This window comes from Gymnoscopelus microlampas (assembly GCF_963454915.1).
Source record: "Gymnoscopelus microlampas genome assembly, chromosome: 19".
NCBI lineage: Eukaryota > Metazoa > Chordata > Actinopteri > Myctophiformes > Myctophidae > Gymnoscopelus > Gymnoscopelus microlampas.
The window spans coordinates 19,890,694-19,902,923 of record NC_139956.1 but is presented as its reverse complement, the minus strand read 5'-3'; positions in this window follow the sequence as shown (position 1 = coordinate 19,902,923).

Sequence of the window (12,230 nt, the reverse complement as noted above, 5' to 3'; positions counted from 1 at the left end):
TGGAAGTGAACACTAAACCCACCCGGCAACACCAGTCTGCCACACTTCAGAAAGGGGGGAGTGTGCGTGTGTCATGTGTGTGAGGAGGATGGATGCCTGTGTGTGTGTGTGTGTGTGTGTGTGTGTGTGTGTGTGTGTGTGTGTGTGTGTGTGTGTGTGTGTGTGTGTGTGTGTGTGTGTGTGTGTGTGTGTGTGTGTGTGTGTGTGTGTGTGTGTGTGTGTGTGTGTGTGTGTGTGTGTGTGTGTGTGTGTGTGTGTCTGGCGCGGGTCAGGGGGAATAAACTGCAAACAAACGAACGAACGCCAAGCTCAAATTCAACCGCAGGTCGCCAGGGCTGGACTGGGCCGGGCCGGGCCTGGCGTGGTGGTGGGGCTCTTTTGTAATGTATATCAAGTTCACCAAGGCCCTTTTCATCTGACAGGCCTCATTGTTAATGGGTGGGGGCGCTAGCCGTCGCTCTGCCCAACTGCCCCCACCCTTCTTCCTCTCTCTGCAACCCCCCCCCCCCCCCCCCCCCGCTATCCCCCTACACCCCCGCCTACGCCACGGGAGCAGGTTGGCTGCATTGTTTTATGGAAATGCACGCGGGCCTCGCCGGGTGTCTGCCAGGCGACATGCATGGGAGGGGCTTGTGTGTGTGTGTGTGTGTGTGTGTGTGTGTGTGTGTGTGTGTGTGTGTGTGTGTGTGTGTGTGTGTGTGTGTGTGTGTGTGAGAGAGAGAGGGAGCAAGGGAGGGAGGGAGGTGGGGTAGGCGTGGGGGTAGATGTGAAGCCGACCCCAGCAAATGCCCCTGACCCCAAGCAGATGGCTAGGCAGGGTCTCTCCGCTGAGCCAGAATTAATAGCGTGTGCCATGTCACATTGTGCGGGATGGGCTGCCTAAAACCCAACGTTCACCCCCACCCCCCTCTGTCTCCCTTCTTCCCTCTCGCCCCCTCTTCCTCCCTCCCCACCTCTATGTTGCTCTCCATTGCAACGCACCTCTCTCTCTCTCTGTCTCTGTCTCTCTCTCTCTCTCTCTCCCTCTCTGGCCCAGGCTCCCTCTATATCTCCCTCCCCCCTGTCTCGTTTTACCCCTAAATCTCCTCTGTCCTCCTGTCATTTTTCTCTTCCATACAAGCCTCCACTCCTCTCTTTCCACCCTTTCTTTCTCTCCTTCCCCTCTGCGAGAGAACAGAATGCTCCGTCTTCTGAGAGCTCGATTCTTCATTCATTCATTCATCCCATTCATCCAGTCATTTATTCACGTGCCTGTCATTGTCCCTATTGTTAATAGACACTCATTCACAGGTTGGGCCACTCATGGGGGCTTTGTTTGGAGGACAATTAAGGCACCTGCGTTTGAAAAAGCGCTCCCGCTGAAGGCCCAGTACCTCATTTCCTCACTCGTCTGTTCACATTTATTCAATCACTCGCATGTTCTCTTATTCATTCACTCGCTCACTCTCATGCACTCATCCGCTGCCTCTTTTCATTGCTCACTCAGTAAATGGCTTGCTCGCTTGAGAGTTCACTCACTTATGTGTTCACTCACTCACTCACTCACTCACTCACTCACTCACTCACTCACTCACTCACTCACTCACTCACTCACTCACTCACTCACTCCCTCACTCACTCGAAATAATTTGGGGACCCCTCTGGGAGTCCAGACCCATAGTTTGGGAACCACTGTAAAAGTAGAATTAATTCATCCCCATGTTTGTGCCGAATCTGGGGGGGAATGAGATCAGTTGGAGCTCCCTCTGGTGTTGTGCCTGTGGCCAACGAGGAGATCCTGCCCAAAAAAAAATTCTTTGGTTGACTTTCTTGATGACTTTTGTTGCCATTTTATCACCGGAAAGATTGTTATCTAAAATACACAGATAGATAATCTCTTCTTTTCTTGTGATAACATTGTCACCCACTCTGATCGTAAAGTCTGTGGCCTTACTGAGGTTAATTTTGGACCCAAAAAGTATGGATTCAGTTTTACTTACTGTAGGTGTAATGACAGTTTGTTATCAGCGAGCCATGTTCAGATTTTACCTTTTCAGATTTTAGTCTTTTTCAACCTGCAATTTGTTCTTGTCCGAGACATTTGATGTAGTCGGTCAAAGAGAGAAGGCAGGTGTCAGTGGAATGAGATGTTCTAAGCCAGATTGGAATTCATATATTAGTTTCCGTGAGATACTTGTCGATCTCATCGTATATTCTACCGGTAATTAGCTTCCTTTTTTCACAGAGGGGTTACTATCGCAAGTTTGAAATCTTGTGGCATGTGACAGTGACTGATATGTGTTATGTGGGCAATGATTGGAGCAACAGAGGCGATTGCGTCTCTGAGAAATCTGTAGGGGATATTGTCGTGGCCAGTGTGTTTGTGTGTGTGTGTGTGTGTGTGTGTGTGTGTGTGTGTGTGTGTGTGTGTGTGTGTGTGTGTGTGTGTGTGTGTGTGTGTGTGTGTGTGTGTGTGTGTGTACACACATTATCTAGTCCGGGGTGTGGATCCACCACAAATATTTCCTGGGCCTCTTCCTTACTCCTGGAGTGGCAGGGTGACTGCCAGGAATGGGACACAGGGTCAGGGTTCCATTCACCCCCTGCAACGGCCTCCACTCCTAATCACCAGAGCTCTTCCTGCTCCGCCCCCAACCCAGCCTCCAGACTGACCGCCTGGGAGATAGAAGAGGAGGGGGACCGGAGAGGGAGGGGGTCAGGGGTCACAGCCTTGGCGGTGCAGACACTTAGCTAGAGCTCGCGTGAGAGATAGTCAAGAGCGTGGTTGTGTGTGCGCGTGTGGTTGTGTGTATGTGGGAATGGATGCTGTAGAATAGGACTCAAGCTATTGTGCAAATCGTGTAGTGTTGTGCATAAATAGTGAAAATAGCAGATCTTCAAGCTCACGTTGTGAGCTTTTTCACTATTTTTGAAAATATTTTTCATAGACTTTTTAATAATGATTGCAATGACATGCCCAAAATAGGGATTGATTATTAATCAATTGTTTTAGTAACTCATATATTATCGATTGAATTGATTGGTTTCATTTAAAACTGTTGCACCCCTACTGTAAAATGTATTTTTTTTTGTGCATTTCTTGGTGTGTTTCTGTGTGTGAAAAACATGTATGTGTGAAAGAGAGAGAGAGAGAGAGAGAGAGAGGGAGAGAGAGATGTGGGTGTTGGGAGACAAGGGTCAAGGTTATACAAGTTCACTTGGCTGAGAGCTGTTCCTTTTTGTTCCCTCTCCAGCAGCCAAATATGCTGTGGTTAACAAACTGAAGCTGTCTGTCTAAACACTAGCTCCAAAACAATAGCAATATAAATATACAATATATCATGTTTTATAAGGTTTTAAATGCTGCGTGAAACTACACTTTCACGGTAACCAGGATCAGGTACAGTGAACAGACTTTAAAAGTCCCTTTAAAAAGCCTCTCGTTCACAGAAACTATACACGTGGCCTAGATATCTAATTGATTATCCGGAAGATGGGGTGTAAAAACTGAGAAGTGTCCAAAAGATCAAAATTAAAAACGGTGCAGCTTTGGGTTTGAGTCTGACTAAGTGCTAAAGAAAATCTGTCCATGTGTTTGTCACAATATAAAATAGCCTGCCACTTGATCTTGTCAAAACCATTGAGCTCTGTGCTGTAACATTATAGCACTTCTGCTTTGAGCCTTCACCAACATTGGCTTAGTGGTCCAATGCAGGACGAGTGGAACAAACCAAACTAAATGAGTTATGCTCTTAGTTTACTGCGTATGAATATCCCACGAGCATTCTCACAGAGTGGAGACCTTTTACTTGTGTTGGACGTGGCCATTGTTATGACATATTTGACCCTGTTCCTGATTAGTCTCTTATGGACTAGAATTGTGGAGGATTTTTCTACCAGCCCTTTTCAGTGAGACAAAAACTCTCTGCAAATATTGGATTTCGGCCCAGCCGACCGCGATAGCCTATCTAGAGGCTCCGAAGATGATGTTTCAACCACATCCTGACAACAAACAAAATAACTTGTGTTGAGGTTAGAAAAATCCAACATGTGCCCATGTTTCTTATGACACTCATAAATCACCCTTTGGAGCCACATACACTCAAAAGGGGTCAAGAAGAGACGTGGAGCAGCCAAATCTAACAAGCTGCCTGCATCGAGTCAGATTTTCCGAGGTGGAACGTGATTGTCACTTACAAGTGAAAAGACATTGAGGGGAGCCGATGAAATGAAAGTGACCTGACCACATGACAGCTGAGTCACCATAGCATTGATGGAGTTGCTATGACAAATCAACACAGATTTATGCTGTGTGTATTTTTGAATAATTAGTGCCCAGTCGCCTGCCTATCTGGTCTTAGCCCAGATTCAAGTGTCTTAAGCTTGTCTTGTGTTACTTGATCTGTGGGACTTTTCCTTGAGGTCTGTGACAGCTCACACCACAGACAAGAGTTTACAGTTTGAATTCCAAAAGTTAAGATTTTTATGAAACAACCGAGGATAACAATGACAACAGGATATTTTTGGGGGGGGATTTGGCTTTTTGATTTTGTGAACATCCTGAAACTGCTTCCGCCTAGGCATTTCTTTCTCAAACAATGTACTTAAGTACAGTATTCAAGTAAATGTACTTTGTTACTATATCCTCCACTGGTAGTAGCTACAGTACCTAACTGTTGGCCACTGAACCCTGGAACAAACAGGTTTAGTGTCTTCAGCAAAGCTCGGTTTCTTGATGGTGGTAATTAAGGGAGGGGAACAATGCTACACCAAGACTTTCCCAGTTTGTGTGGGAAGCTTGACTTTTCCATCCTTTTGGCTACTGCTGCTGCTACAGTTTATTATAGAAAATCCAGGTCCTTACGTTACGGTTATGAACTGTACACTGACTGGAACATAATTGATTTGGAAGTTTTTGATCACGCATTGCTGCGGGCAGGGTATTGTAATCGCTCCCGTGTGTGCGTGCGTGCGTGCGTGCGTGTTTGGCTATCTGAGCAAAATAGACAACTCCAGAATTGTATTTTCATACAATTTGGTTGGAGTGATCAGTAGCCTACTCCAAAAAAAGATGATTAACCAAGCCCTATTTTATATTTCAGCTATTCAAAAATAGCAGATGTACAAGCTCACAATGCGTTGTTACTCGACACATTGTGTAAACGTTTAGGCCAAAAAGATCAACAGTCGCGGTCAAAAACCAAAAGGTCAAGGCCAAGGTTACATAATTGATCATATCTCATGAACATAGAGATGTAAAAGAAGAAATGGCGCAGGCAGGTTTTTTTTGGCCTCTCTACACACATCATACCCCACTATCATCTAATAAGCTAAGATAAGACCAAGATGGGAAAGACTTTATTGTCCCATGGGGAGATTTGTCATAGACACATACAGTATCTTCTGTTAAAAATACAATGACAACATAGTGCTTACAGTATACACTACATAGAGATAACATGCAGTACAAACACAGACTGCCGACAAATTGCACACGGTCAAATATTCGACCGTGTGCTTTTGTAAAAGGCTTTGCCTTTTACAATGTCTACAATAAAATGTATACAGTATGTGCATTTTACATGCTAGGTGTGAAGTGAATCAACAGCTAAAGTGAGATGCCCTCAAATGTCAAATTGCAACCAAAAAGCTGCACATGAAAAGACTTTGATACATTTCTATGTGCTTTCTTTCCCTCAAGGCGTTGTTTGCAAAAGATACATTTTTTGCCAGAAGAATGCATAAGGCCGCCTGTATTTTCATTTCCACAACATAATGCATTATACATATTTTCAGAACTCATGATCAGCTCTGTTTTTTTAATCAGAGTACAAAACCCAGAGGCAAGACTTGAACTCTGAAAGGTACTGGAGAGAGGCAGCGCCAAGTGAACCGCACTCATATAACTTTTTTATGAAACAGTTTCCCTCCAGTGAAAATGAGAACACAATCTGCCACACACAACTCTTAACGGGATGATTTGAAAATAGTCATGGTTGCAAAGCTGACATCCCAGCCAGGGCAATGGAGGAAACAGGCTAGTTTTGGTTTTGTCTTATCTATTCTGGACCTGTTGGCTTTGCTGATAACTATCACGCTAATGGTTTTATGGCACTTGTGATTGTGTCATGGTTAACCATGTCCTCTTTCAACTACATGAAAGACCGCAAAAATATCCAGGGTGATAGTATGAAATTATAGTTATTTTTTAATATCATATACATTTTGTTGCGTTATCAGGAATCAGATTGACTGAAAACAATAAAAGGCTCTCATGAAGGCCCATAAACGGTCCCATTATAGTTTACTGAATGAAGATTAGGTCCTCTGTAGAGCCACTGTTGTATGAGTCAGTCATATCAAGTTGCTTATTTTCACATGTCATGTAAAGCCTATGTCATGGCTGCCAAATAGTGTGCCTGTGCAGATCTCACTCTGCAAGAGTTTGGCAGACTGAACTCAGTGTGAACCACACAGGTCCAGGAAAGGGGAAACGTCTCTTTCCTCTGATTCCCCTCTCTCTTTCAAAAGAGACTCGTTGCAAAACAGTGTCAATTCCCGGCGCACTCTGCAAACTTATCACCCTGTCATTTCCCCCCCCCTTTTGACAGAGCTGTCAGGCCCCATGATGTCCGCTCGGGAGCTGGTTCCAAAGACAGTTGTGATGAAAGGGGGAGCCTTTCAGCAGAGGGCGCAAAGGGTGCAAAGGGCGTTTTTGAAGTATGGCACGCCCCATAGGACAGATCGTCCTCTCCATTTGTCACGCTGACTGCTGTGTTACATCTTTGGCTTCTCTGGCACTGTCAGACAGACAGACTGATGGTAGACAGCCTGACAGTGACTTCCTTCCCTATGCTGTGAACTCAGACTCACACACCAACCAGGCTTGATCAATGACCCCTTAGTGTTATGATGTTTGTTGAGGGAATATGATATTATCTAGCGGTTCAGATACTGGGCTCTCCATAAAATCCTGAGTGTTATTCTAATGGGTAAATATTTACACTTTTATAGTTAGATTATCACATTGACATTTTACTGTGCTTGATGAGATTGTTTATGAAGGTGGGATGGAATCAGTGAGTTTGGTATAAGGCGCCAAATACTGACTTCCTGTCTGTGTCTTTCTGGAACCCTGCCTGGTCCTACATGCCCATGTGTATCTGTTTGTCTGTCTGACTGTCTAACATGGTCTAGTATGTGTCTGTGTGCCGTTCTAACATTTGACATTTGATACAGTGTCTGCTCACCTTTCTCTGCCTGTCACTGATTCTCTGTCTGACTGCGTGTCTGTCAACATGTGTTCATTTCAGGAAGTTTCACAACCCTCTGACAGTATCAAAATGATTTGGTTCCAAAGAAGTGCTGCTAATCAGGGAACTACTTCCTTAATTGGTTCGGTTGCTCCCTCTCTCATTAAGTCTCTGGTCCTTGCATCTACAGATAAAAAATGATTTCTTATTAAAAATGAACTTGCAGTAATGATTCCCTTAAGCTGGATAAGCCAGATATGAAAATGAGTGTCAGGAGCAAAGAAGAAAAACATTTCCACTCATTAATTTGACTGTTTTAACTTGGCCTTGAATGAGTTCACTGTCAGTTTCTACTGTGATAGTCAAGTTGCTTTATTCGATGATACCATTCTAGTACTATGACAAATAAGATTGTGTACCTGCTGCTACAAATCCATATTGAGATATAACACAATGTGGGAGCATCTGGTGGGAGCAACATTTATATTTAACAAGCAAACTCACTCTGTCGCTCTGTCTCTTTCTGTATGAACTCTCTCTCTCTCTCTCTCTCTCTCTCTCTCTCTCTCTCTCTCAATGGGTCATGAGCTTAGCCAGAAAAGTGAGTGGATTTATAGACCTGGCTTGTGGCTTAGTTGTGATTGCTTGAATTGGCAGCTTACCTTCCCTTCATTGAGCTCTAGAGATGGTCCCTCTCCATTAAAAATAATCACGTTATGCCTTGTGAGGGAAAGGGGCATGGAGACAAGACGAAGGGAATTGAAGCTAAAGTCAAATTTATACATTGTACGATCATGTCACTTAATGAAAATAACTGATTTTTCCAGTTGAGAATCTGTTCATTTCTTCGAGTGACATGGCCCAATGAAGTGTGAATTAGGCTTAAATTACCACTCCTCCAAAAATGTTGGTTTGTGCTTAGTTATCTTAATTTCTTTTTGAAGCTTACCCACGAACATGCTCAAGGTTTTTTCGCGCTCTGCATACCTCCAAAGCATTATGTGTTTTACTGCAGCACTCACTGAATCCAGGTTTGACACTGGGCACATAACTCGGACAGGGTGTGATGTCACATGTGGTATGCCAACTAGAGCCTCACTAAAGACACATAATGGTCAATGAGGAAGTATCCAGGTTGATTAAGTGATACTAAACAAGTGCTCCTCCGTCCCCGATATGACACGTGGGTCCCATCAATGATGAGTGACTGGCTTGTGCATTTGACGTTTCTGCTCTAATGTTCTCTGTGGATACAACTTGGATTACCCTATTTTATTGGAGGTCTGGAGGATCAAAGTAGGCTATACATATTCATAGGTCCAGTAATTATAATATATTTTTTGTATAACTTTTTTTTGCCTTCATTTGATACAGTGGAGAGAGACAGGAAACAGGGTTAGAGACAGGGAGAAAGAGTAGTTAGAGTAGTTTCGCTGTTAGGCATTAGAACCCATCAGTGGCGTAATTTGCGTAGGGACAGGGTTGCTGGGTTATGTGAACCCATACACGCAACGGGACCAGGAGGGCATTCATTAAGTAATTTAAGTTAATTAATTTCAGTTTTTAATAAATACAAATAGACCCCTTAACAGACGACGTCACATTTATAAGAACCAGTATGCGCGCGCAGGCCGGCAGCAAATGAAACCCATTCTGTCATGTCTCGCTAGGGCACGACTCTCTAGCCAACACACAAGAGGAGGTTGAATGAACTGAAACCAGCCCACCCCGAAACAATGTGTTTGGAATTGATTGCATGAACAATCACCTGTGCGTCCAGTCTCAATGTTGGTAAACACATAATATTACATATAGGCTACAGTAAATGCATCTGCTAAATGAATTTTTGTCATTTCTGATATATTATGTAGCCTATAGGATTATATCCCCATAATTCATATTATTTCTCATATACTCATTGACGAGAAGCGCAGAATTCCGGCGGTAACCGTAACGCGTGTTTCAAAAAACACTCGCCCTGAGGTCATGTTTAGGTTAGGAATAACTGCTGGTGACCGCTCCGAAGCCGCCAAATTAGACTCGGGGCGAGCGTTCTTGTATTCCATTCTGGCTACCACCCTCTACCTGGAAGCAACATGTGATTTCATTCACATTGTTTACAAGTCGAAAATTGGGAAACAAAATAATCAGGAGCTCAAAAACATATGAGAGGGATTCAATAGCTATCTGTGCAACAGCTGCAAAGTGTGCATATTTAAGCAAGTATTTTAAAACAGTGAAACCTACCAAGAAAAAAGAAACCAAAAGTGATTAGGCCGGCAATTGCACAATCGAGCAAGACCTAGACCTAGTAACTCTAGTTCAAACTAGTGACCACGGGAGTTATCATCAAATCCAAAGATTATGAATAAACCAACAACCTCCTGTTGCTCACAAATTTGTGGGAGTTGGACCAGAACCGAAGGTATTGAAGAGAGGAGGAGCCGGAGAATTGCAGTCGGAGATCAGAGGATTTAGCTGTAGCAGCAGTCATTCTGATAATGACAGGACCAAGCAACCCTACGACCAGGCAAGTGTTTCCAATTGGACTGTACCGAACCCTACCCATCAGATCCAAAGTAGACTAGGTAATTGTTTTTGCGACCAAAAGACCATATATTATGCAAGTACATGATGAAGTTGACCGAAGTTTCTCAGCTGCATTTAAGATACATTTTCGTTATTATATTAAGCCTTTAAATGTCTTAATGGCCTTATATAGATCAAAATGTGCACAGTTGTGGCTGTTTTCTGAGTGTTTCCTTAATTTTAGACTAGTAGGCTATCTTAATCTGTTACATACTGTAAATGTTGTTTAAACCAGTGAAATTGCTGCATATGATACATCCATATCAGGGGCCCTTTTCATACAAATACCCACGGCAAAGAAAGTCAGTCTACGTCTGACAACATGAATAGGGTCATATGAACACATGTTAACCTTAGTGTTGTTGGTTTTGATTGATTGATTGATTGAATATTTTATTAGGCAAAAGAATGTAAAACAACACATTTACATTTAAAATACTTTGTCTAACAGGTCCGTTCATAAAAGTCCTTGCGGACTTGTTTCCAATGAGGGCCTTGGTATTCAATTCATAGACATATATAGTGGCACCACAGTTCGAATATCATTACACAAAGAAAATAGAAATAAAACAGCAAAAAAAATAAATATATATATAGCCTATACATATATATATATATATATATATATATATATATATATATATATATATATATATATATATATATATATATATATAACACTATGTACAACAAAAGGAACTAGAAAAAGTGCTCCTCGGAGCACAACTCTCCGCCGGCAGACTTGTGTTGGGAATGTTGGGAGTGTTCTACTTCTAGGAATATTCTACTTCTTATGCCGTCCTGTATCCCTCCTGTCTGTATAAGTGTCCTATCCGTCCTGTCTGTATAAGTGAGGGAGGAGCTGTTGAGAGTGGTCGAGGATACACTTGATGCACACTCGCTCAATGCGGAAGTGGAGAGCCTCCTCGCCTCCTCCAACAACTGTCCTATCCATCCTGTCTGTATAAGTGTCCGATCAAACACTTACACAGGTCTGTGTCCGACATATTCGTCCTGTCTGTATAAGTGTCCTATCCGTCTGTATAAGTGTACTATCCGTCTTGTCTGTATAAGTGTCCTATCCGTCCTGTCTATGTAAGTGTCCTATCCCTCCTGTCTGTGTAAGTGTCCTATCCCTCCTGTCTGTATAAGTGTCCTATCCGTCCTGTCTGTATACTGTAAGTGTCCTATGCGTCCTGTCTGTATACTGTAAGTGTCCTATCCGTCCTGTCTGTGTAAGTGTCATATCCCTCCTGTCTATGTAAGTGTCCTATCCGTCCTGTCTGTATAAGTGTCCTATCCGTCCTGTCTGTATACTCTAAGTGTTCTATCCGTCCTGTCTGTATAAGTGTCCTATCCGTCCTGTCTGTATAAGTGTCCTATCCGTCCTGTCTGTATAAGTGTCCTATCCGTCCTGTCTGTGTACTATAAGTGTCCTATCCGTCTGTGTAAGTGTCATATCCCTCCTGTCTATATAAGTGTCCTATCTGTCCTATTTGCCAATTATGTATCAGCCATGCAGCCATTTCGTGATGGTTCCTGTCTTACCTCACTTTGGCAGTGACAAAGACACTGCCAAAGTGATGCCATGTATTTATACAATATTTCACCGTATTGTCACGTGTCACGTGAGGCTTGACCAATCGGTGTGTCATATTTAGAAAGTGAAAACAAAACTCTCCTGCGGAGAGTAATAATAAAAAGGGGGGGAAAGATATGTACAAGAACAGGGGGGGGGGGGTCGGCTGTCCAACGGGAAAATGGTACTACCTCCTCTTTTGGCCTCCTGAAAGGTGATTTTTTTAAGGCTCTTTTAAATGAGCCCAGCGAACTGCATTTTTTGAGGGATGGGGTTAGACCATTCCAATCCTGGGTGGCAGTGCTGTAGAAGGAGAATTTGCCCATATTTGTTTTATGGGTGGGTGGTACCAAATTGTTGTTAACGCTCCCTCTGGTATTGTGACTGTGGGTGTCACTAACCTTTTGGAGGTATTTACTCAGATATGCGGGAATAGGGGGCATATCGGGCAAATTTTAATTTACAATTTTGAAGGCCAGTCCCATTTTTAGTTGTTTAACCCTGTCTTCCACCCTGAGCCAGCCTAGGCTGGCAAAATGGGTGGGAGAAAGGTGGGTCATGGGCCCCAATCCGAGGAGTAGTCGAATCAGTTTGTTTTGGGAGGTTTGAGGCTTAGTCTTTAGTGACACTGAGGTGTTGGAGTACCAGGAGGTGCTAGCATAATCAAAATGTGGTTGAATCAGGGCCCCTGAGAGGGTCCTGAGGGCCTGGTGCACAGTGATGAGTTTAATTTTTTTCATTTTTGTACATTCACCCTCAGCCTTTGGGCATTTTGTTATACTGTGTGTATTTAAAAACAAATAAAATCTTAAAAATAAATAGTAGTTCAT